Raw genomic sequence first — 22,805 nt, forward strand, 5'->3', positions numbered from 1 at the left:
AAGAAGTTTGAGTGGACGGAGAAGTGCGAGAAGGCCTTTCAGGAACTTAAAAAGGCACTTACTACCGCACCTATCCTTGTAGTACCAGATCCATCAGCTGATTTCATGGTTTGCACGGATGCTTCCCTAGATGGTTTAGGAGCAGTACTTATGCAGAATGGCAGAGCTATAGCGTTTGAGTCTAGGAAACTCAAGACTCACGAGCTTAATTACCCCACTCATGACCTTGAGTTAGCAGCTGTAGTGCATGCACTTGTGAGATGGAGACATTTCCTTTTGGGTCATCATTTTGAGTTGCACTCAGACCATCAGAGCCTTCAGTACATATTCACTCAGCCGAATCTTAATGCACGTCAGAGGAGATGGATGGAATTCTTGTGTGAGTATGATTTTGACGTTCACTACATCAAAGGGAAAGAAAATGTAGTTGCAGATGCCTTGAGTAGGAGACGTCACGAGGTATATACCATGTCTATGAGCACGGATTTGAGAGATCGGATCTTGCAGTGACTGCCAGAGGACAGATGGTATTTAGAGGTTTGCGAGGCTATTCGATCTCAGGAAACCTTAGAAGGGAAATATGTGGATTATTCCTTAGAGCCCGATGGTTTATTACGCCATAGAGGGCGCATCTATGTACCTTCTTCCGGAGGATTGCGGGAGTTCATTATCACAGAGGCACATAGGGCTCCTTATGCAGCGCACCCCGGTGTCAAGAAGTTGCATGCAGACCTGAGAGAACTATATCATTGGCCAGGTATGCGACAGCTTATCGCCGAGTTGGTAGCCCGATGCCTTGAGTGTCAGAGAGTCAAGGCGGAGCAAAGCCATCCAGGTGGGTTGCTCCAATCTAATGCTATACCAGAGTGGAAGTGGGACACTATATCCATGGACTTTATCATTGGTCTCCCTCTGTCATCTCGCCGCCATGATGCCATCTTGGTGACGGTTGACAAGTTGACCAAAGTGGCTCACTTTTCACCAGTTCGTACCACTTTCACAGCACCAGCAGTAGCACAGGTGTTTTTGCGAGACATTGTCAGACTTCATGGTGTTCCACGTAAGATCATTTCCGACAGGGATACCCTCTTCACTTCTTTTTGGAAGGCATTACAGGCAGCTATGGGTACCAAACTCAATTTCAGTACAGCCTATCATCCGGAGACGGATGGCCAGACAGAGAGAGTTAATCAGGTGTTAGAGGATATGCTTCGCATGTATGTCATGGATCACCAGACTAGATGGGAAGAGTATCTTCCCTTAGTGGAGTTTGCCTATAACAATGGGCATCACACGTCTTTGGGGATGCCACCCTATCAGGCATTATATGGCAGGCCTTGTAGGACACCATTGAGTTGGGACCGCATAGAGGACCGAGTTGCTATTGGTCCAGAGATAGTTCGGGATATGGAGCAGCAGGTGGATTTGATTAGGCAGCGTCTTAGAGAGGCACAGGATAGACAGAAGAAATATGCAGATGCAAAGAGGGTTGATCGTAGCTACTCAGTTGGGGACAGAGTCTTCTTGAGAGTGCGACCGCATAAGAGTCCAATCCATTATGGAAAGGGTTCTAAGCTCGCACCTCGATTTGTAGGACCCTTTGAGATCCTTGAGAGGATAGGGCCAGTTGCCTACCGTCTAGCATTGCCACCTAGCCTGTCACGCATCGACGATGTGTTTCATGTTTCAGTTTTGAGGAAGTATATCTATGATGAGTCTCATATTCTAGATTGGGATGCCTTGCAGGTGGAGTCGGACGGGCAGCTAGCTTTGGAGCCCATTCACATTTTGGCACGTCAGACGCTGAGCCTTCGAGGGCGAGAGCTGGACCAGGTTAGAGTCCAGTGGGATTGCTATGATGAGGTCACAGCCTCATGGGAGGATGCAGCACTTATGAGATCACAGTACCCCCACCTTTTTGATGAACTCCAGGAGGAAGTTCATGCCTAGAGGGGGAGGGTGTGAGGCCCTACCCCGATTCAGTTTGACATTTTCAGTTATTGCATATTGAGACTATTATGGATGCTTTAGTTTATGCATTATGAACTTAGAACTTATATGATTCCATGATTTGGATCACACTGACATTTGTTGATGTTTTATTTCATGCATGATGATTATGAAACTTTAGATATGTTACTAGAATAGAATTACATTATGATGGTGAATGTCGTTATTGGAAATTTGCAGGATTTCATTTTGATGATAGAAAAATGATGCTTAATTATGAATGGCTCAATTTTGGGAAATTGTGTTAATTGCTTATGTGAAATTGAATTTGAAAACAAATGAGAAATTGAATTATTGTTGCCTAATGTATGAGTGTTTGATTTGCAATGGAATCCATGTATTTGATTATGTATAATTGTGATTATTTGGAGTTACTAATGTGTTAATTGAGATGCGCAGGAAAATTATCCATGTGACCATGGAATTTAATGGAGAACCAAGCCTAGACCCATGTGCGTTTGTTAAGCCGGGAGTTGTCTATTTGGAGAGACAACACCCCTCCCCTTGTAATGTATTTTATTTGTGATGTGTATAATGCTTGAGTGTAAAATTTAATTTATATGTAATTGTGTAATCCTTCAAGAGACCAATTTTCCATGTGTGATTTTTATATTGTATTTTTGTTGTGTCACTTGACACATGTGCTGATTAAGTGTCATTGATGTTGACTTGTCTCTTGGAGGGAGTTTTGTTTCTACCCAAGCCATTCAAAAACTTGAGTGTGGTCCCAAATCTGCCTTGGGTAGGGAGTCATGGGAGTGGTCAACTCAAGCTTGACCCGTAGGTAAACTTCAGTGGGGTTTCCAAAGGGTTTAATGGACTCCTAGGGTAAGTTTTTAGGCTTTTCCAAAGGTCCAAAGGGTATACCTATGGGTTAGGGGTGCTTTGAAACATGTGGCTTCTCCCATGTGACTATGAAGTTACTTCAAAAAGTGGTGTTTTCAAGATGCACGAAAATTGAACTTAGAAAGTGCTTCCTAGGATAGAGAACCTTCCCCTTAGGAGTTAAACTCTCTTCCCCATCCTCTTCCACCTTTTCCCTTTCCAATTTGAGTAATGTGCAAGAGTTTGGGAAGGGCAACCAATGGGAACTCACACCTCACCCAAGGGGTTGGGAAGTGTGTGAGAGGTCTTCTTAGGCAAGAATTTGCAAACTTAGTGAGTAATCACCCACTCTCCTTTCTTGGAGATTTTGCTTGTTTTGAGAAAGTTAGTAGGAGTTTGGCATTTTTAGTGGAATTTTGGAGAAAGTTAGTGTGGAATTGGGCAGCTCATCCCCAACTAAAGTTAGCAAACCTTTTGGCAGAATTAGGTTGGTTACTCCCTTCCTTCTCTTATTATGTTGTAAATGATAGTTTATGTTGTTTTGTAAAAGGAAAGAGTTGCTTGAAAGATTGTGTTTTATGAAGTTTTTGTGTTGAAGTAAAATGTGTAGTTTTCTTTTCTATGTGTTTGTTTGTGTTTCTTGTTGTTTTTTGGGAGTGTCCAAGATCTCCTATCCTTGGGAGGGTAGGAAGATCTTGGGGTGGAAGAAGTATGACAGCCATGGGTGAGAGGCTCTCCTTGTGGAGAGTGTTCTCAAGGGTGTCCTTGGTGACCCTTGATGCATAGCCTTGTGTATGCATTTGGGGGTCATAAGGGGAGCATATATGGCCTTGAGCCTTTTTGGGGGGCATAAGGTTTGTGAAAGTTTTTGGGTTGCATTTGTGTTGCCATGAGGTGGCTAATGTAGTATTGTTTTTGGCATGCATTCTCCCCATTGGTACTTGGTCCACTTCCACCCATGGAAGAGTCACCATGAAAGTGGTGAATATGTAGCTTGGGAAGGGATAATTGAATGTAAATGTGTTTCTATGTTTGTTGTGGGGTATGTATGTTTGTAACCCGTCTAGTGCTTGGTTCTCCAAGCTCGGGGGTGGCTTCTAGTAAGCCTAGGCTGGGAGGTGAGCTTCCCATGGTCAAAATGTGCTTTGTTGCAGGTTGCATGGGAATGGGAAAAGATGGATTAAAGAGCTATGTGGCTGATTTTGTTGCAGAAAAATGTTTAAAAAAAAAATAGGGAAGAAATGGAAGCATTCTATGTTGTAGTATTCTCTTTCAAAAAAAGTTGCATTATTTTCAAGTTATTATGTAGAGAAAAAAAGTATTGTTGGGATTTCATCCCTTATGAACTCATGTTTATTTTGTACTCAAAACTAGCCTGTATTTACATTGTCAATGAAGACACTGATTTTACCTACTTGTAGTTTGCAAAAGAAAATAAAATGTTAAGTTGCACCTTGATTTTTAATGTTTTGCATAAAGAAAAGAGAGAAAAGTAGGCACTATAGAGTAAACTGAAATTTAAAGTTTATATGTTACACCATCTTCCTTGAGTTGAATAAGCTGCTATGTATTAGTTAAAAAAAAAAAAAACAGCAATTTACTTTCCATTATTTGCAAAAAGAAACCTAATAGTTGAAATCTATTTATCTTCCAAGAGATTTGCATTTAGTCTTAGAAGATTAGCAAAAAAAAGAGATGATATTTATGTTTCTTTCTCATTAAACAATCTGCTATGAATACACGAATGGTTCTTTAGGATTTCAAAAAAAAGGGTATTCAAGTAGCTTAAATGGTAAAATACAAAACGTATGTATATATATATATATACATATATATATATATATAAATATATATATATATATATATATATATATATATATATATATTTTACTTACTGTTTTTTTTAAAATCAGTTATAGCAAAATAACACAGTAATGCTTTGTTACAGAATTTAATATTTAAAGAAATGATGAAAACTGTTAATATGATAAATGAATATATATATATATATATATATATTTACTTCTGTTTTATTCCTTTTCAAAAAAAAATCTGTTAGTTTTAATCAGAGAACCGCAGGTATTTAATTGACCAAACGATATTTACATATATATATATATATATATATATAAATAAAAATATTATCAACAAAAAAAAACCGTATTAGAAATCACCGAGGGTTTTAAACCCCGTTTATTCACGGAGCAAATCGCATTATGCAAATACAAACTGTCAACGAGCACTTACCCCCGCTCCCTCGGCACCCTGCGGAGGTCGCAGCGAGCGGCGCCGCTCGCTGTGGGCCGCCGCAGTGGGCAAGGCGTAGCCCGCCACCACGACGGCACATAGCGGCGGTGGCCGCCACTGTGGCCACCCGCAGTGAGCGGTGCCGCCACGTATAGTGGACGGCGGCCGCTCCCTGCGGGGTGCCGCAGCGGCTGCCGCTCGGCCTTTCCCACTTCCAATATATTTTGCCGAGTGAAAGTTTAACAAATAAAAAAAAAAAAACTTAAAACGGCGCTTGGAACCGGCATCAAAATCGCTCGAAACAATGGGGTTTTGGCACGGTCCGCCCCCTGCGCGTGCTTTTCGTGGCCGCCGTCTCCCCCTTCACCTGCACACACTCACGAATAATAAAAAAAAAAGGATGTTTTCTTATGCAAGCCCTAACCCTATATTCGGGTTAGGGCACACATGATTAAATTACTCAAAAAAAAGGAGAGGAGTAAATAAGAGGGAAAAACATTCTCGGGAAACTTAATATAACAATTTAAAGGGGCTTTTCATTTTCCCCCCCCTGGTTAGATGATAATAGAAAGAAAAGAACTCACATATATGTGGGTTATAACTAAACACATATAAATAATTATATAAAGCATATATATATATATATATATATATATATATATATATACATATATGTGTATATATATTTATATACATATATATATATATATATATATATATATATATATATATATATATATGTTTATATAAGTAGACTTAAAACGATATTTATTAAGGTTTAAAATAATTAGTTGTTAAACTAAGTTTACAAATATTGACAAGTGTATAAGAGGGTTTAATTTATTGAGGGGGATTAACTTCTTTAATAAATTGGGTTCAAGCATTTGATCTTAGGATTAAGTAATGTTATTCTCCCCTTTTTAAAATTACTAATGAATGTAGAAGTAACTTTATAAGAGGGATTTTTAATCTTAAGCAGTTTAGCTTTAAAAAATAAATAAATAAATAATAATAAAGGGGTATAAACGTTAAGTCCTTTGTAGGGCCAAGAGGGCCAAATCGGTAAAAGATTATAAAGTGATTTTAAATATAGTGGTTTCAATTAAATAAAATGTTTTAAATTACGAGGATAATTGAACTTAAAAGTCTAGTGGATTACGGAGGATAAGGCAAATTTTAAAACGCTTATATTCGAAAATTAAACGTTGTATTCAAGATTTTAATTCATTATTAATGAAGCTTAGAGATTCCCTTTTGGGGTAACATTAGCCCGTTGATAACTTAGCAAACCATGTTTCCCAATTGAATTTAATTACCCGATTGACACAAATGTAATTAAGACCAAACCCAAGATGTATCATTTTATATAAGATCATTGCACTTAGTTGATTAAATTAGTTAAGTAGGTCGTTAATTAGTTAAGTGTTTCAAAAAAAAAAATTCCGTTCGTGCCCAAGAGTGGGCATGACACCAAGGATAACCAACACCTAACTTTATGGGCTACAACCCAAAGGAGTTATGACCCCTGCACTGAGCTACAACTCAGTGTTCTTAAAGTAAACTTCAAATACAAAAGTATTTATCTTGTTACAAGTGAATCTTGCAACCATTTCATATACCTTACTCTGTCGATGAGATACATTCTCTACAACACTGACTCACTTCTCTTGCTGCTCTTCACTTTCTTCTTCTCTATTGGTAAGCCCTACCGGTACACCTCTTCTACTCTTCTCTCTATAGGATCTTCTCCTCACTTCTTTGCACTTTGCCAGTGCTAAACTCTACCAGTCCACTATCTACCTTCTCTGCAGCTGTCTTCACTTTTTCTCTGCCGGTATAACCACTATCGGTTCTGCTCTTCACTCTCCCTCTTGTCTTAGATACTCTCTGAACACTTGGCTGATTTACTCTAACATGCAGAAGCAATAGTTAATCACTTCGCAATAGCACAATATATTTCTTCTCTTCAGCAGCAGCAGCAACCCTTAACAATGTCTTTTGCCTTCATATTTATAGACTGGTTTTCCTGTCGAAGGCTCATTCAAATTCTAGGCAGTTAGGGTTTCTTCACCATCCTTGAGGCAAACCAAATCCAATTAGACCCTATCCAATCTGATCTTCCAGACTACCAGTCTGCACAACTCTGTCATTTACGCACCTCCTAGATCACTCCTTCCATCTCTGGTGATCTTGTTTTTACCCTATCGACTGGTCTCTTGGTCCAACACCAAGATTTGGTTTTGTTGTTTCCTTCATCCACCTCGATCTCCTCAATCACTCTTAGCTATCTCGTAGTTGTCCTCCAGACCTCGAGCCACAAACCCTTGCAATACTTCTGCAACATGTCCCATGATTTGTGGGACCTTCCATTAATGTCGACCAACCCAGCAACTACCCCGTCAGTGTACATTCCATCCTTATCCAAATGCAAGTTTTCCACCTTGACTCCAAGTGGCACCCATGTCGACCATTTGCCAGCTTGGCTTTTCATGTCGGTCTAGATAGGATCACCGACCAAACACTTCTACTAGTTACTCTTCTCTTCCAGTATACAAACCTTGTTGGTATCTCACACTCTACCGGTTAACTCATCATGTCTGCTCTCTCCTAAACTGTTAGTGGAACACCTTGACCGATCGTCAGACATGTCTCTCTTGAGCATGCTCATTCCCACAAGGTGGGAAGACATCTTCATCTACACCTTGCTTATATTACTAGTGGACTTACATACTGGTAAACCTTCTTGATGACACTCTGTCATCAACCTTCACCAAACACCATCTTCAGTCGGGCCACTTCCTTTGTTTGCATCTGCTCAGCCTTGCCTTCTCCTTGATCAGCTAGGATCATATCACAACCAGTTTGTGAAGATGACAAACACATCACATTCCTTCTATACCGGCATTTCAACATGCCTTTACCTCTTCTCTCTTATCTCAAAGAATCATGATGCACACCATGCATACCTGGAGATAAGTTCCACTTATCGGTGGAGTGGCATCTTGCCTTCTGCATCTTGCAGTGTTCTCATCTGACTTTCCTATTTGTGCAACATTTCTTCAAACAGGAACATGTGATCTACTGTGGGCACATTCCCTGTTAGTCATCTCTTCATATGGTGATTGCATCTTCATTAGGTGGGAGTCATGTTGTCTGCAACCTTACAGTATAATACCTATTCATTCTTCTCCTCTAGTGTTGATGTGATTCAGGTAACATTTTGCCTCTTCATCACAAACACCATCCAAGCATCCTGCCTTTCCTACTTGCCCATCCTTGGTAACCACATATTGTCAACACAACACTTATCAGTTGACATCCTTTCCTTGCCAGTGATACACTGTGTCGATACCATTTCATCCAAATAAGTCAGGCACTAACTTGTGTATCGGTGTCACTAGTGATCACTTTGCCTTACCTTACCAGTGTTCTGCAACACAAGGTGATATCCAAGATATCACATCCTCTACTCTTTCATAACAATGTTGCACATACACTTCTCATGCTGGTAGTCATCCCATACCAGTTGACATCAATGACAACACAATGCCAAAAAAGGGGGCCCCCCAACTCAGGAAGCAAAAAGTTGGGGTGTGTAGCAGCCACCACTCATCAATTTGTATCACAAGATATCTCTATGAAATCCAAAATACTGATGCAACTCAATACATCTTAGTTCTCATCAAGAGGGGCAATCACCCCTAGTTTCTCTCTGAGATACTCAAAAGTATCCTTAGGCAAAGGTTTCATGAAGATATTTGCAATCTATTCCTTTGTAGATACATACTCCAATATGACTTCCTTCTCATTTACTTGTTCTCTCAAAAAATGAAACTTGATTGATATATGCTTGGTCTTTGAATGCGGCACCATATTTTTAGAAATGTTGATAGAACTTGAATTATCATAGTATATAGTACTAGGTTCATCAAAAACAACTATGATATCCTTTAGCATCTTCTTCATCTACATCACCTGAGTATAATTGTTGGCAGCAACAATGTATTCTACCTATATTGTAGATAAGGAATTTGCATTATCCTTCTTACTCATCCAAGAAACCAATCTCTTTCATAGGAAAAATGCACCACCACTAGTACTTATCCGGTCATCAACATCAGCGTCCCAATCAACATCAGTAAAGGCACTCAAAGTAAAATCATCATCTTTAGGATATCAAAAACAAAAATCAATTGTCCCTTTCAAATATCTAAAAATTCTTTTCACAACTACAACATGAGATTCCTTAGGATCATCTTGAAATCTAGCAACAAGACAAACAACATTCATAATATTCGATCTAGTCTAAGTCAAATATAATAATCCACCAATCATAGATTTGTATCTTGTCTGATTTGCTTTCAAAGAATCATCATTCTTTGTCAACTTGCATCTAGTCACTATAGGAGTACTAACTGGCTTTCAATCATCTAAACCAAAGTTGATAAGTTGCAGAGCCTAAAAGGAAAATATGAGATGTTGAAGGTGGAAGAAGATGAGAACATAAATACCTTTATGGCTAAGGTGAATGATCTTGTCCTAGGTATCAGATGTGTCGGTGGAACCCTTGAAGAAGATGAAATTGTTGCTAAGGTGCTAACATCTTTGCCTCCTGCTTATAAACATAAGGTAGCTGTTATTGATGAAATTTGGAGTGTGACTACAGTAATAAGAGATATGTTGGTTGGAAAGATTGTTGCATTTGAGCTGAGCGAATTTGGTGAACCACATGGAAAGTATAAGATAGTATTTACATAATTTATATCCAAAAAATAGAAGTATTATCCTGATGAATGCAGAATATCAATATATGAAAGAGAAAGGAAAGAGATGGAAGAGCAAAAAAGAGAACTGGATGAGCTTGAAGCATTGATTGCCTGAAGATTGCCTAAAGGAGCCGGTAAGTATGATGGAAAATTTCCCTTGAAATGTTTCTCTTGCAATAAGGTAGGAAAATTTTCTTCTAGATGCCCAGAGAGAATAGCTAAATATGATAAGCATGATAGAAATGATAGATATGAGAAGCATGAGAAGTATGATAATCCTTACAAGTCTAACCAGAAGTACAAGCATCAAAAGAATTTCTATTATGTTGTTGATGAAGGTGTTACAAATGAAGAATCAGAAGGAGGTGAAGTTGTGTTTCTTTCCATTAAAGAAGATGGATCGGCATGTGTTGATTCCACTAGGTGCACTATTGAGGAGAAAGCTTTAGCTACTAAAGTTGAAGAAAAAGATGAATGGGTGATTGATGACGGTTTTTCACATCATATGACCAATGATAAAAGCCAATTTGTTAGTATGGAAAGATATGATGGTGGAATAGTGAGATTTGGAGATGACAAAGCTTGTGTGATATGTGGTAGAGGTTCTATTTCCTTTGATGGTAAGAATAACACTGATGATGTCTTGTATGTTGAAGGTTTGAAGAATACTCTTTCAAGTGTTGGACAGATGGTGGACAAAGGTTACGATTTACAATTCAAGAACGGTAAATGTTAAATCCTAAATGCCTTCGGTATAGAGATTGCATCTAGAACTAAGACTGAAAGTAATATCTTTCATTTGAATGTCGATGAGAAAAGTTGTTTAATTGCTCAGATTTTTGAAAGTTGGTTGTGGAATAGGAGAATGTGTCATATTAATTTTGATTCAATGATTAAGATCAGTTCTACTCAAACTATTAGAGATTTGTCTAATATTTTTATGCCTGCTAATTCGGTATGTAAGGAATGTTAATTGGGTAAGCAAACAATAATTTCTTTCAAGAGCAAACAGTATAAATCCGGTGGATTTCTAGACTTTGTGCATACTGATCTATGTGGACCTACAAATATTAGAATTGTGCATGGAGATAGATATTTTATGTTTCTAATTGATGATTATTCCAGGATGATGTGGGTTTTCTTTTTGAAGGAGAAATCTAAAACATTAGACAAGTTCAAGATATTGAAAGCAAAGGTTGAGACTAAGTTAGGATTGAAGGTAAAATGTCTGAGATCTGATAAGGGAGGAGAATTTTGTTCTAGTGAGTTTGATTCATTATGTGAGAAGCATGGGATTAGAAGACAATTATCTACTCCTAGAACCCCTTAGTAGAATGGAGTTGTTGAAAGGAAGAACCTGATTTTTTTGGATGTTGCAAGGATTATGTTGATTGAAGGGAATGTTCCGAAGATCTATTGGAGAGAATCTTTTAGCACTATTGTTTACACACTCAATCAAGCTCATATTAAAGGTGATACTAGTAAGACTCCTTATGAGCTATGGTTTGGTCATGTTCCTATTGTGAGATATTTTAGAGTATTTGGTAGAAAATGTTATATCAAGAGAGATGATGGCATAGGAAAATTTGATGCAAGAAAAGATAAAGGAATTTTCTTGGGATATTCAACAAAGAGAAAAGCCTGCGGGTGCTACAATAAGAGACTGAGAAAGATAGTGGAAAGTGCAAATGTGAAGGTGGATGAGAACCTTAGAAAAGAAATCAGATCTTGCGGATATGATGATGCTCAACACATTGTTCTAAATCCTATTCAGACTGAAGAATTGAAGCAGAATGATCTGGTAGAGATAGTTAATCCATATGTTGTTGCTACCAGTGGAGAGGTGCAGGAACCTAAAAATCAAAACAATCAGTAGACTCCTAGGTATGTAAGATTGAATCATTCTGAAAATCAGATTATTGGAGATACAAATAAAGGTGTGATGACTAGGAGAAGGCTAGTTGTTGAAGAGCTATGTTTCATTTCTATAATTGAACCTAAAGATGTTGTTGAGGCTTGCGAAGCTGAAAATTGGATGAGAGCTATGGGAGAAGAGTTAAATTAGATTAAAAAGAATAACACATGGGAGCTTGTGCCTAGACCTAAAGATAAGAATGTGATTGGTACTAAATGGGTATTCAGGAATAAATTGAATGAAGCCACTAAAGTTGTCAGAAATAAAGCAAGATTGGTATGCAAAGGATATTCACAGAAAGAAGGAATTGATTATGAGGAGACTTTTGCTCCAGTATCTAGACTTGAAGTTGTTAGATTGTTGCTTGCATATGCTGCCCATAAATATTTCAAAGTGTATCAGATGGATGTCAAGTCAACTTTTCTGAATGGTGATCTTGAGGAAGAAGTCTACATTGAGCAACCTGATGGATTTTCATTATTAGATGATGGAGACATGGTATCTAAAATGAAGAAAGGTCTTTATGGATTGAAACAAGCCCCTAGAGACTGGTATGCTAGATTGGATAAGTATTTGCTGAAATTAGGATTTAATAAAGGGACTGTTGATAGTAATCTGTATTTTAAGATTGAGAATGACAACATCTTGATTGTTGGATTCTTTGTTGATGATATTATCTTTGGAGGAGATGATGACTTGAGCATGAAGTTTGTTGATGATATGCAGATAGAATTTGAGATGTCTATGATAGAAGAGATGGAATTTTTCTTAGGTTTACAAATTTCACAAAGTGGAAAAGATATTTTTATATCTCAAACTAAATATGTGAAGGAATTGTTGAAGAAGTTTGGATTAGATGACTCCAAATCAGTTGGAACTCCTATGGTGACTGGATACAAATTATCTAAGAATGATGAATCTTTGAAAGATAATCAGATTTTGTATAGATCTATGGTTAGTGCAATGCTATATCTTACTCAGACTAGGTCAAATATTATGCATGTTGTGTGCATGGCTGCTAGATATCAAGTTGATATGAAAGAGAGTCATGTCACTGATGTAAAGAGAATATTCAAATACTTGAGGGGCGTTGTGGATTATGGTTTGTGGTATCTGAGGAATGATGATTTTATGGTATGTTCTTACACTGATGCTAATTGGGTTGGTGATGTTGATGACCGAAAGAGTACCTTTGGTGGTGCTTTCTTTTTAGGTAAGAAATTGGTTTCATGGTATAATAAGAAATAAGATTCAGTGTCCTTATCTATTGTTGAATTTTAGTACATTGTTGTTGCTAGTAGCTACACTCGTGTAGTTTGGATAAAGAAAATGTTGAAGGATATCAGAGTTATCTATGATGAGCCTACTATCATATATTGTGATAATTCTAGTGCTATTAATATGTCAAAGAATCTGGTGCAACATTCAAAAACTAAATATGTGTCAATCAAATATCATTACTTGAGAGAAAAAGTCAGTGAAGAGGAAGTGAAGTTGGAATATGTGTCTACAAAGGAACAAATTGTTGATATTTTCACTAAGCCTTTGCCTACATATACATTTGTCTATTTGAGAGACAAGTTAGGGGTATCCACCCCTCCTAATGAGAGCTAGATGCATTAAGTTGCATCGATTTGGTGGACTTCATAGTCTTTTTCCTTTTATCTAAATTGATGAGTTAGTGTTGCTACTCTGGAAGTGTAGTTTGTTGGATTGCTTATCTATTTTTGTGGGGGAGAGTTTCGCTCTCTATCTTTGGCATTGTTGTCAAAGGGGGAGAGAAGCATGTGAAAAAAAAATTTATCTACTTGATCTTAGGGGGAGTTTGTTGGAGTTGTTTTTCTTTCTTTTCACTGATTGTTTTTCACATTCATATGTTGCCATCAGTTCCAAAGGGAGAGATTGTTGGACATTCTTGCTACTAGGATATGTTGTTGTCATTGATGTCAACATATTCATGTGATTTATTGTTATGGTGCCTGCAAACTAGTTTATTGAGATTCTAGTTTGGTGTATGGAGTATTTATAGTATCATTATATTCTTTTGTATTGGTTTTTTGATATGGGATGCTTAATTGATCATAGCATATGATCTAGTTTGCAGTTTGTATTTCTGATCAGTACTTTGCAGAGCTTAGTATTTCCTCTTTTATATTTCGATGTGATCAAATCTTGAGTTGAGTCTTTAGGAGAATGTTTGGGATGATATTGTGTATCTTCATTTCAGATGGTTCATGATTTGGTACTCCACAAGTTATCTTTCTTCCTGACAGATGCTGCTATTTGAGTATTTTGAGTTTCAGACATTGACAGATGAAGATTTGATAAGTGGTGTTGGTGCATCTATCTCTGATGATTCTAGATAGTGTTTCCTAATTGTGTCCTATTTATTTTGATGATCCATATTGATCGTTGTGCGATTTTTCAATGATTTTGTTGAATCAGTGATGTTCTTTGTGTTATGCGGTTGATCTTGGCATGATTTCTGGTGGTGTTAAGCATTTAGAGATTTGATTTAGGTCCATGGTATGTCATGTATATCATTATATTAGTCCATTGATTGATCCTTGTATTGTGTGATGTAATTTTGTAATTGTGAGTTGAGGGTTTAGCCAACTTTGTTGTCAAGGTTGATGATTTGTATAAATAGGTGATATTGTCATGTAATTTAGGTATCAAAATTGTGTCTACATTATCATAGAGTAGTGTATGTCTGAACAAGTGATTCATCCTTCGATATTGTGATTGAGAAAATATTGGTGTTATAGAGCAAACAATTGTGCTTAACCAGAACTATCATCAAGCATTTGGAGATGCTATTATTGCAGTTTTTTCTTTCTGGATTGTAGTCCAAATCTTGTTGTAAGTCAGTGAGACTTCCCAGAGGGTTGTAGCCTTCCAGGTCATTATATTTTGATCAATGATCTCTAGGAAGTGTTCCTAGATGCATGTGCATTCCCCACTATAATATTTACATATACTACTGTAGAGTATCATCTTATTGTGGGTAGGTTCCCACCGTGGTTTTTCTCTTTATCAGGTTTTCCACATCAAAATTTTGGTGTTGTGTTGTTTTATCAATTTTCTTATCTTTGTTATTACTACAATTTATCAAATATGTATTTGTGATTAAGTTTGTAAATCCTGTGAAAACTGATTCACCCCCCGTCTCAGTTTTCCTTCATTATTCTTGCTAACAAGGACCCCCTCTGATTTGCCAAAATTTTGACAGATTTAATGCTAACTTCAACCCTGATAAAATATGGTCTGACACTAAACACACTAGCTAAAACCCTACAAAAAACTCCTAATGAATCCCTAAAACCCTAAACTCTAAAGGTTTTATAACTTTCATTCTATTCGAGCTTTAAAAAATCCATTTTTGTGTTGACCACCCTAGCCGGTCAAATCACTTAAGTTTCAACTAGTTGGAGGGCCATTAGTTTCATCTTGGGGTCAATCTCTTTTTTCATAGAAATCGATAGTCTATTTTTCCCATCACGATGTTACCGTAGCCTCCGACATCCCCTTTGTTTGCTTCCCTACGGTATTGCAGTAAGTGTTTTGCTCACCGTTCTACCGCAATAGTTGGAGCTCATCGCAGGCCCCTCCCCATAGGTTTGCAGTGATGATTGCAGTAACCACTAGGTTGTTACCATGCTACCGCAGTGGCTTGGTTGGAAGATTAGGGCACCCCTACAGTATGGCAGTGAGGTTGATGAGGCTTGAAGGAAGATGTTACCACACTACCACAGTGGTCAAGAGAAAAGTGTTTTCATTCCTTGTAGTACCATAGTGAAGGGGGTGAAGCTGATGGTCCCAACTGATCTTCAATGAGCGATCTTAACCGTTCATTTTCACTAAAGGCCCCAATTGGATGATGGTGCTTTAAACTTTCATTTGGCCCTGTGGAGGGCTATGTGGCATAATCTCATGCATCCATCTTAGAGAAATCTAGATGATCGAAGGGCCAGAATTCAAACTTCACAAGCAAGTTAAAATTTAAATCTTTGTTGAGAGTTGGTTGTCAACTTGACAGGAGACAACCATTTATAGGATTGGTCGACACTTGAATCAAATTAGCTTTCAATCCAACCACTTTTAGAGCTCCGCCATAACTCCACAAGTGACCCTAGGGTTGATTCCAAATGGAAATTGTGCCCATTTAATTCAAAATGGATACTTTCTTGGCCTATAGATGACAAGGATATGCATTGAACGTAGGGATTTCCCCTCATCTGCAGATATTTTTGCTTCTTCCCAATAATGAAGGACATTCTTAGATACTATAATAAATGAAGATCAAATCATCTTGATGATTTTTATCCCTTCTCTGATATTTTGTAGCCTAACGATAGCTAGGGTTAGGGTTTCTTAATTGTAAATCATCTTGAAGTTATGCCTGAACTATAAAGGCAACTTTATAGCCTAGTTACAAGGATCTCCTTTTCTCTTTCTATTGCAGAATACACATTTCTCTACAATTGTAAAAACTACTTAGCCTTTGCATCAATAGAATTTACTTTTTTTGCCTTCATTCAGTTCTTACAATTTGTGTAGTGATTTTATCTATTGTTCAGATGCATTCTCATTTGTTTCTTAATTGTAGGTGACTAAGTTAAATAGATCATGTTTGGATGTCAGTTGTGAACTAATATCAATTCCTCTTGCCATCTTACAAGAATTCCACCATTCACTCTTCACTTAGGAAGCTAATTAGGATAGGATCTTGTGCATGCTTTGGGTAGTCCTATTGATGTCTTATGCAGTTATAGGCAGCGAGGATCACAACTTCAATCTAGGTGCAAACCTTTTCCCTTTCAAACAATCCTTCTTCCCCTTTTTCCTCCCTAGATTAATAGAATAGGATTTATATGTGTTAGGTTAGACCAACACCTGCATCTAAATTGATAAGGAAGTTGGCCTTCTCTAGAGACTCAGCCTCAATTATGCAAGTTCCCACACTTGGAGATTGTTTCAATGTGTCACAAGGTTGATGATCAAGGTTGTTCATCAAGCAAGTAGACTTTTGTGACAATAGTAGTTTCACCTATAACTATGGTCATTCATTCAATAAGGCATCTCCCAAGAAAGACAATCGACCAAGATATATAAAAAATTCCTTTGTGCAAAATAGAGCCACTTTACTAAATGCTTGTATAGATGACAATTAACCTTTATGTTAGACCATGTCTGCACATTAGCTTGGTCAACTATCTAATCAAATTATTGTGAGGACTTCAACACTTCATCTTGGACATGTGGAGTTGGTTTGCAACATCGTGACCTACTATATGCTTACCTCACCAAACCCTGCAAGGCTACACTTTACTCATCTCTTCTAGCTACATGGATACCAACACGAAACATGGCAGTTGCGCAAAACATTCTAACTCTGACCTAATGACATCCCATCTCCATGCAAAGGTTTGATCTCTTCTATCCTTCTAGATTCATGGGACCCAACATGACACGTGGCAGACTCTCACCACATTGTAGGATAAACTTTCATGGTTACCTCCAAGCCACAAGGTTGTGGGGTAGCACCTACTATGACCGTTTAAGGTTAGATTGCAAAGTCATAGGTCACATTGATGGTTATCTTTTATCGTTGCAATTGTGTGCCTAACAATATATGTGATGGCTTATGATTTGATCACATACCGGTCATTCTTGGCAACCTACCTTGACATTTGTAAACCTACACTCAGACATCATAGTCATCCTTGATGGTTCATTAGTACATTGCAACTCCACCAGTGGTTTATCTTCAGCAATGTGATCTTGCACCTGAGAAATTAATGTCATCTATAATAGTCCATCTCAACATCACAACTCCATTTAGTGGTTAACTATAATTGTTACAATCATGTGCCCATCACTCCATCGTAGCATTGCAACACCCTCTGGTAGTTTGTTCTGGTGGTTGCAATCATGCATCTAGAAATTTATGTTGCCTTCACGCACGCTAAACATGTGAGTTATTGCTCACTTCAACTCTATGCAATGGTCTATAAAAAGACTCAAAACTACCCTCGCACTTCCAATGTGGGACAAATGGTTTAGACCATTATACGCACACGTGTGTCCATTAGAATGCTTGATCTCTATGTTGTACCGATCTGATGATGATCAGCACTTTGCCCATCTCTCCTATAAATGCCCACAGCCATAACATAGAAGTGATCCAACCATATGGCATCATGATAATTCTTTTCAGTCTGTTCAAGTGCATGCATACCTTCTCATCTACACAAAACCACTTATGCTTTGCCTAATATGCTCAACAACTTCATTTCTGATGATCTGCTTAATATCATCACTTCTCTGTGGCAATAAAATTTGTACCAAGTTGACATCAATGACAATCCAATACCAACAAAAATTATTTAATATTTGTGATGTGAGGCTCTACCCTGAGCCGTCATAGCATTTCAGTTATTTTCATGTTGGACCTATTATTGATACTATATTTTGATGCATTATGGACATAGATTTTATATGATCCAGTGTTTGGATAACATTGATATGATTATGTCATTTACTTTGATTTGCAGTACTTTATTTTGATGCTTGAAATTATGGATGCATGCTCTATAAATGATTTAATTTCGTGAATATGATGATGATGTCATTTAGTAGATTATTTTATATGGATGTTATCAGATAATTGGATACTTGATTTTTATAATTGAAATTGTATGCAATGTCTGAATTGTATTCTTTTTATATGATAATATTATATGTGATTTTTGGAATTACTAATGTGCAAGTGAGATGTGCAGGAAAATTATTCCATGTGACCATGGAAACTATTCGAAGAATCAAGCCTAGACCTATGTGCGTTTGTGAAGCCAAGGGTTGCCTATTTGGAGAGACAACACCTCGTTTATAAATGTGTTTTAATTTGTAAATGTTATTTTTGGATGTGTGTTTAATTTGGAAATTGTTTAATTTATTAATTCCCAAAAAAGGGACATTTGCCATGTGTACTTTAGTGATGTGTAATTATTTTTGTGGTGTCACTTGACACGTGTTGTAAGATGAGTTGGCAATGACATGTCTCTTTGGAAGAAATTTTTTTTAACAATGTTTATTTTTCAATTATCCTAGTATGGTCCCAAGAAAGTCTTGGATAGGGAGCCATTAAAAAGGTCAACTCAGGGTTGATCCATAGGTAAACTTTGGGTGGGTTTCTAGGGGGTTAAACTAACTCCTAGGGTCAAGTTAGGGGCATTTTTAGTGGGCCATGTGATATACCTATGGATGAAGGTCAAATTTAGCCATGTGTCCACTCCCTAGGGCCTATTTAGACTCCCCAGAAATTGAGTTTCTCAAGTTGGCCGAATTTCAACTTTAGAGGAGTTTTCCTAGGTTAGATAACCTTCCTCATGAGTGACATTGTTCTTCCCCATTCCTTTTACCTTTTTTGAGGTGTCTTGGCTAGAGAGTTTGTAAGGTATTGGAAAGACCAACCAATGAACATCTTTCACCCTTACCAAGTGGGTTGGAAAGAGTGAGGAGTGTCTTCATAGAGAATAGTTTGGGAGGGAGAAGTTTGATCACCCACTCTCCATTTTGGAGACTTAGATTCTTGAGCAATTTTTGTAAGTTTTTTTGGGAGATTTTGGCTAAGTCTTGAGGGGGAAAAGATAGTGGATTTGGGAAACTCTTCTACAAGATTCATCATCCCTTTTGGTAGATTTAAAGTTGGTTGTTTTCTAGCTCATGTATGTTGTTGTATTGTTGAAAAGATTGCTTGTTATAGTTTATTTTCATTATTGATATCTTAGTGTGTTGGGAAGATGTTGATTTCTTCCCAATGTGTTCTTTTCTTTTGTTATTGTGTTTTTCTTTAGTTTTTTTTTGGGAGTTTTCAAGGCCAAACTCGCCCTTGGGAGAGAAGAGTGGCCTTGGGGTGAAGGGTTGTTTGACAGCCTATGAGTGTAGAGGCTCTCTTTGGAAGAGAGTGATTTAAAAGGGGTTATGGGACCCTTGCTACATGATATTTTGTTTATAAAATGGGGGTCATAAGGGGAGTTTGTTGGCTTGTATGCCTTGGGGGACATAAGGGATTATAGGGACAAGTTTGGAACTTGTGGATGTGTTTATTTGTGGCCTTTCTATGGCATTATGTTCTCTACTTGGAGAATTCTCCTCTAGGTATATGGTCCACCTTCATCCCACTTGAAAAGTCACACAAGTGACATTGTCTATCCTTGGGATGGGAGTGTTAATTATGTTATGAGTTTTCTGCTTGTATGTGTTTTGAATGTGTGTTTCTCGTCTAGCCTTGGTTCTCCTAGCTCGGGGGTGGCTTCTTGTAAGCCTAGGTTGGGAGGTGAGCCTCCATGGTCACAACCTACAAGTTTTTGTTGCAGGTTGCTTGGGAAAAGATTGGAAAGGAAGCTTTGGAATGATCCTATTACTTATTGTATTTTAGTTGCAAAAAAGAAAAGGAGTTTATTATTGTATTTTAGTTGCAGAAAAGAAAAAGAGTTTCTTATTGTACTTAAGTTGCAGAAAAGAAAATGTAACTATTGGAATAGTTTTTACCATGTAATAAAGATGTATTTTAAATTTGAAGTATTTATATCCTTGCAAAAAGAAGAATGTATTTGTTGATTATTTATGTATTGATATAGTTGCTTGAAAAAGATTAGGAAAGTTATTTCTGCCTACTAGCTATAAATAAAAAAGAAAGGAAATAAATAAAATGTTGTAGTGTAGTTATTAATAAAAGAGAGGAAACGTTTATTTATGTCTATAGTTTAAACAAAAAAATTAATAGACATCTTAGAGTTGATTTTATTCTTACATTTGCACCTTGTTGTTTATTGAACAAATAGAAATTAAGAAGGTTTATTTGCAGCTGTAAATTAAATCATTTCTCTTAAAATTTATATTCTGAAAATGGGAGTTCATCATTGCATTCTTATAGAACTCTACTTTTAGTTAATCTGAAAATGCATGGTTTAGAGGAATAATTTAATTTATGCATTTTTATCTAAATAGAAAAGATAACAGAAAACCATTTTGTTCATTTTGACATACCTGCTCTAAGATAGAGTAAAAGAAAAAGAAAAAAAAGGTGCAGATTTAAGTGTATGAAAATATATATATATATATATATATATATATATATATATATATATATATATATATATATATATATATATATATATATATATATATATATATATATATATATATATATTTATTTATTTATTTATTTAAAACATCTATTATTTTACATCTAACTAATTTGTTGTTTTAGAAAGATAAATTGAGATGTATGTTGCATTATTAAAATATATATATATATATATATACATTTTCCCTATAAATAAAAAAAAGGGTGGGTTAATCCTATTTTGAGTTATGCAAAAAGAAATTTCATATTCTCGGCCATTTAGGCTCATATATATTCATTTTCATTTATTCTTAAAACAAAAAAAATACATAATGGCAAACCCTACCCTCGGAGCCGAGCTCCTTGCGTGTGTACCCTTAGGGTGGCTCAAGCCCCTCTGTGGGCCGTGACCCACAGGGGCGGCCTCGGCCACCACTGTGGGCTGTGTCCCACATGGCGCCCGCGGTGCCACTATGGGTCGAGACCCACAGGGGCGGCCTCGACCGCCACTGTGGTTCGTGTCCCACATGGCGCCCACGACGCCACTGTGGGCCGCGACGCCCAGTGGTGGTCTTGGCCGCCACTGTGGGTGGTCACTCACAATGGCCGCCGCAGCCATCCACCTCCCTGTCGCCGCTAGTTTGAACCCCCCCTGCCCTTGCGGCCATTCCTTTCCTGTCCCTTTGGCCTTCTTCACGTTGCCTCCTCCGCCATGAACACCTACACACACACACACAAAAAAAAAAAAAAAAATGTGTTAGTAAGGCTTAATAAAACCCTAACCCTATTTCGGGTTAGGGTAAAGTAAAATAAAATTAAAATAAAAAAAATAAATGGGGGAGTCATAAGGATTTAAAACTAGAAACCCTAGTTAGGGTTAGGAATTTAAATAATAATAAAAGAGGAAATGATAAAAAGTGGAGGAAAATTGATTTTAAAATTTGAAATGGGAATTGCCCCATTTAGTTTATGTTATTATTAATTTTGGTACTTTTTATTGGGATTATAATTAAAATTTGGGGATTAATTATTCATAAAGTAATAATATACTCATATTGAGTAAATTTATTAGAAGAGTTTTGTTTAAAATTTGGGGATTAATTATTCATAGAGTAACAATATACTCATATTGAGTAAATTTATTAGAAGAGTTTTGTTTATGGGAATTTTTATATAGTTTAGTGATTAAATTTAATCCAAGAGGTAATTTAAATGTCAAATATTAAATATTTAATACTTAATGTTTTGAGGAGTTTATTATGACAATAAAATGAGATTATTGACTAGATTATTTTTATATCTGATATAGTTAATTTTAATAGTCGAATTTAAATACGTTATTCTATCACTCAATTAATTAATTAAATTCAATAAAATATGTGTTAACGTGATTTTAATCTGTCCAAGAGTAATTAAATAATATATGAGATAACTAATGCCTATGTTCAATGAAAATTGTAATTTTCAAGAAGGGACACCTTACTCTGTCATTTATAATACTAAAATCATAAAAATACACTTCTTGATGTGGGAATAATGAATCCTAAGAGTCACACACTCCTATTTATTAAATGGTTACATAAAAAATAGAAAATATGTCTTATAGGAACCCACTTCGGAAAATTGAAAAGACACCTCTTTAGCTGGCCTCCTAGAGAAGTTGAAAGGTCATATATTGGCCATGTGTAACTTGCTTTCTTGATTGCCATATGTTTCTCTCTTATAGGGGGTGTGAGAATTGCAAGAGGCATAAGAGAACAATAAATAGGGGCTTGAGATAAAATTTTAAGCATTTAGAGTGTAGTCATTCAATGCAGAGCATAAGTAAGAAGGCTTGTAGCTCTAGCTTATAATTATTATTGATAATAACTTACAAGGGCTAATTAATTTTATTTAAAAAAATTACAAT

This window comes from Cryptomeria japonica, chromosome 8, assembly GCF_030272615.1.
Source record: "Cryptomeria japonica chromosome 8, Sugi_1.0, whole genome shotgun sequence".
NCBI lineage: Eukaryota > Viridiplantae > Streptophyta > Pinopsida > Cupressales > Cupressaceae > Cryptomeria > Cryptomeria japonica.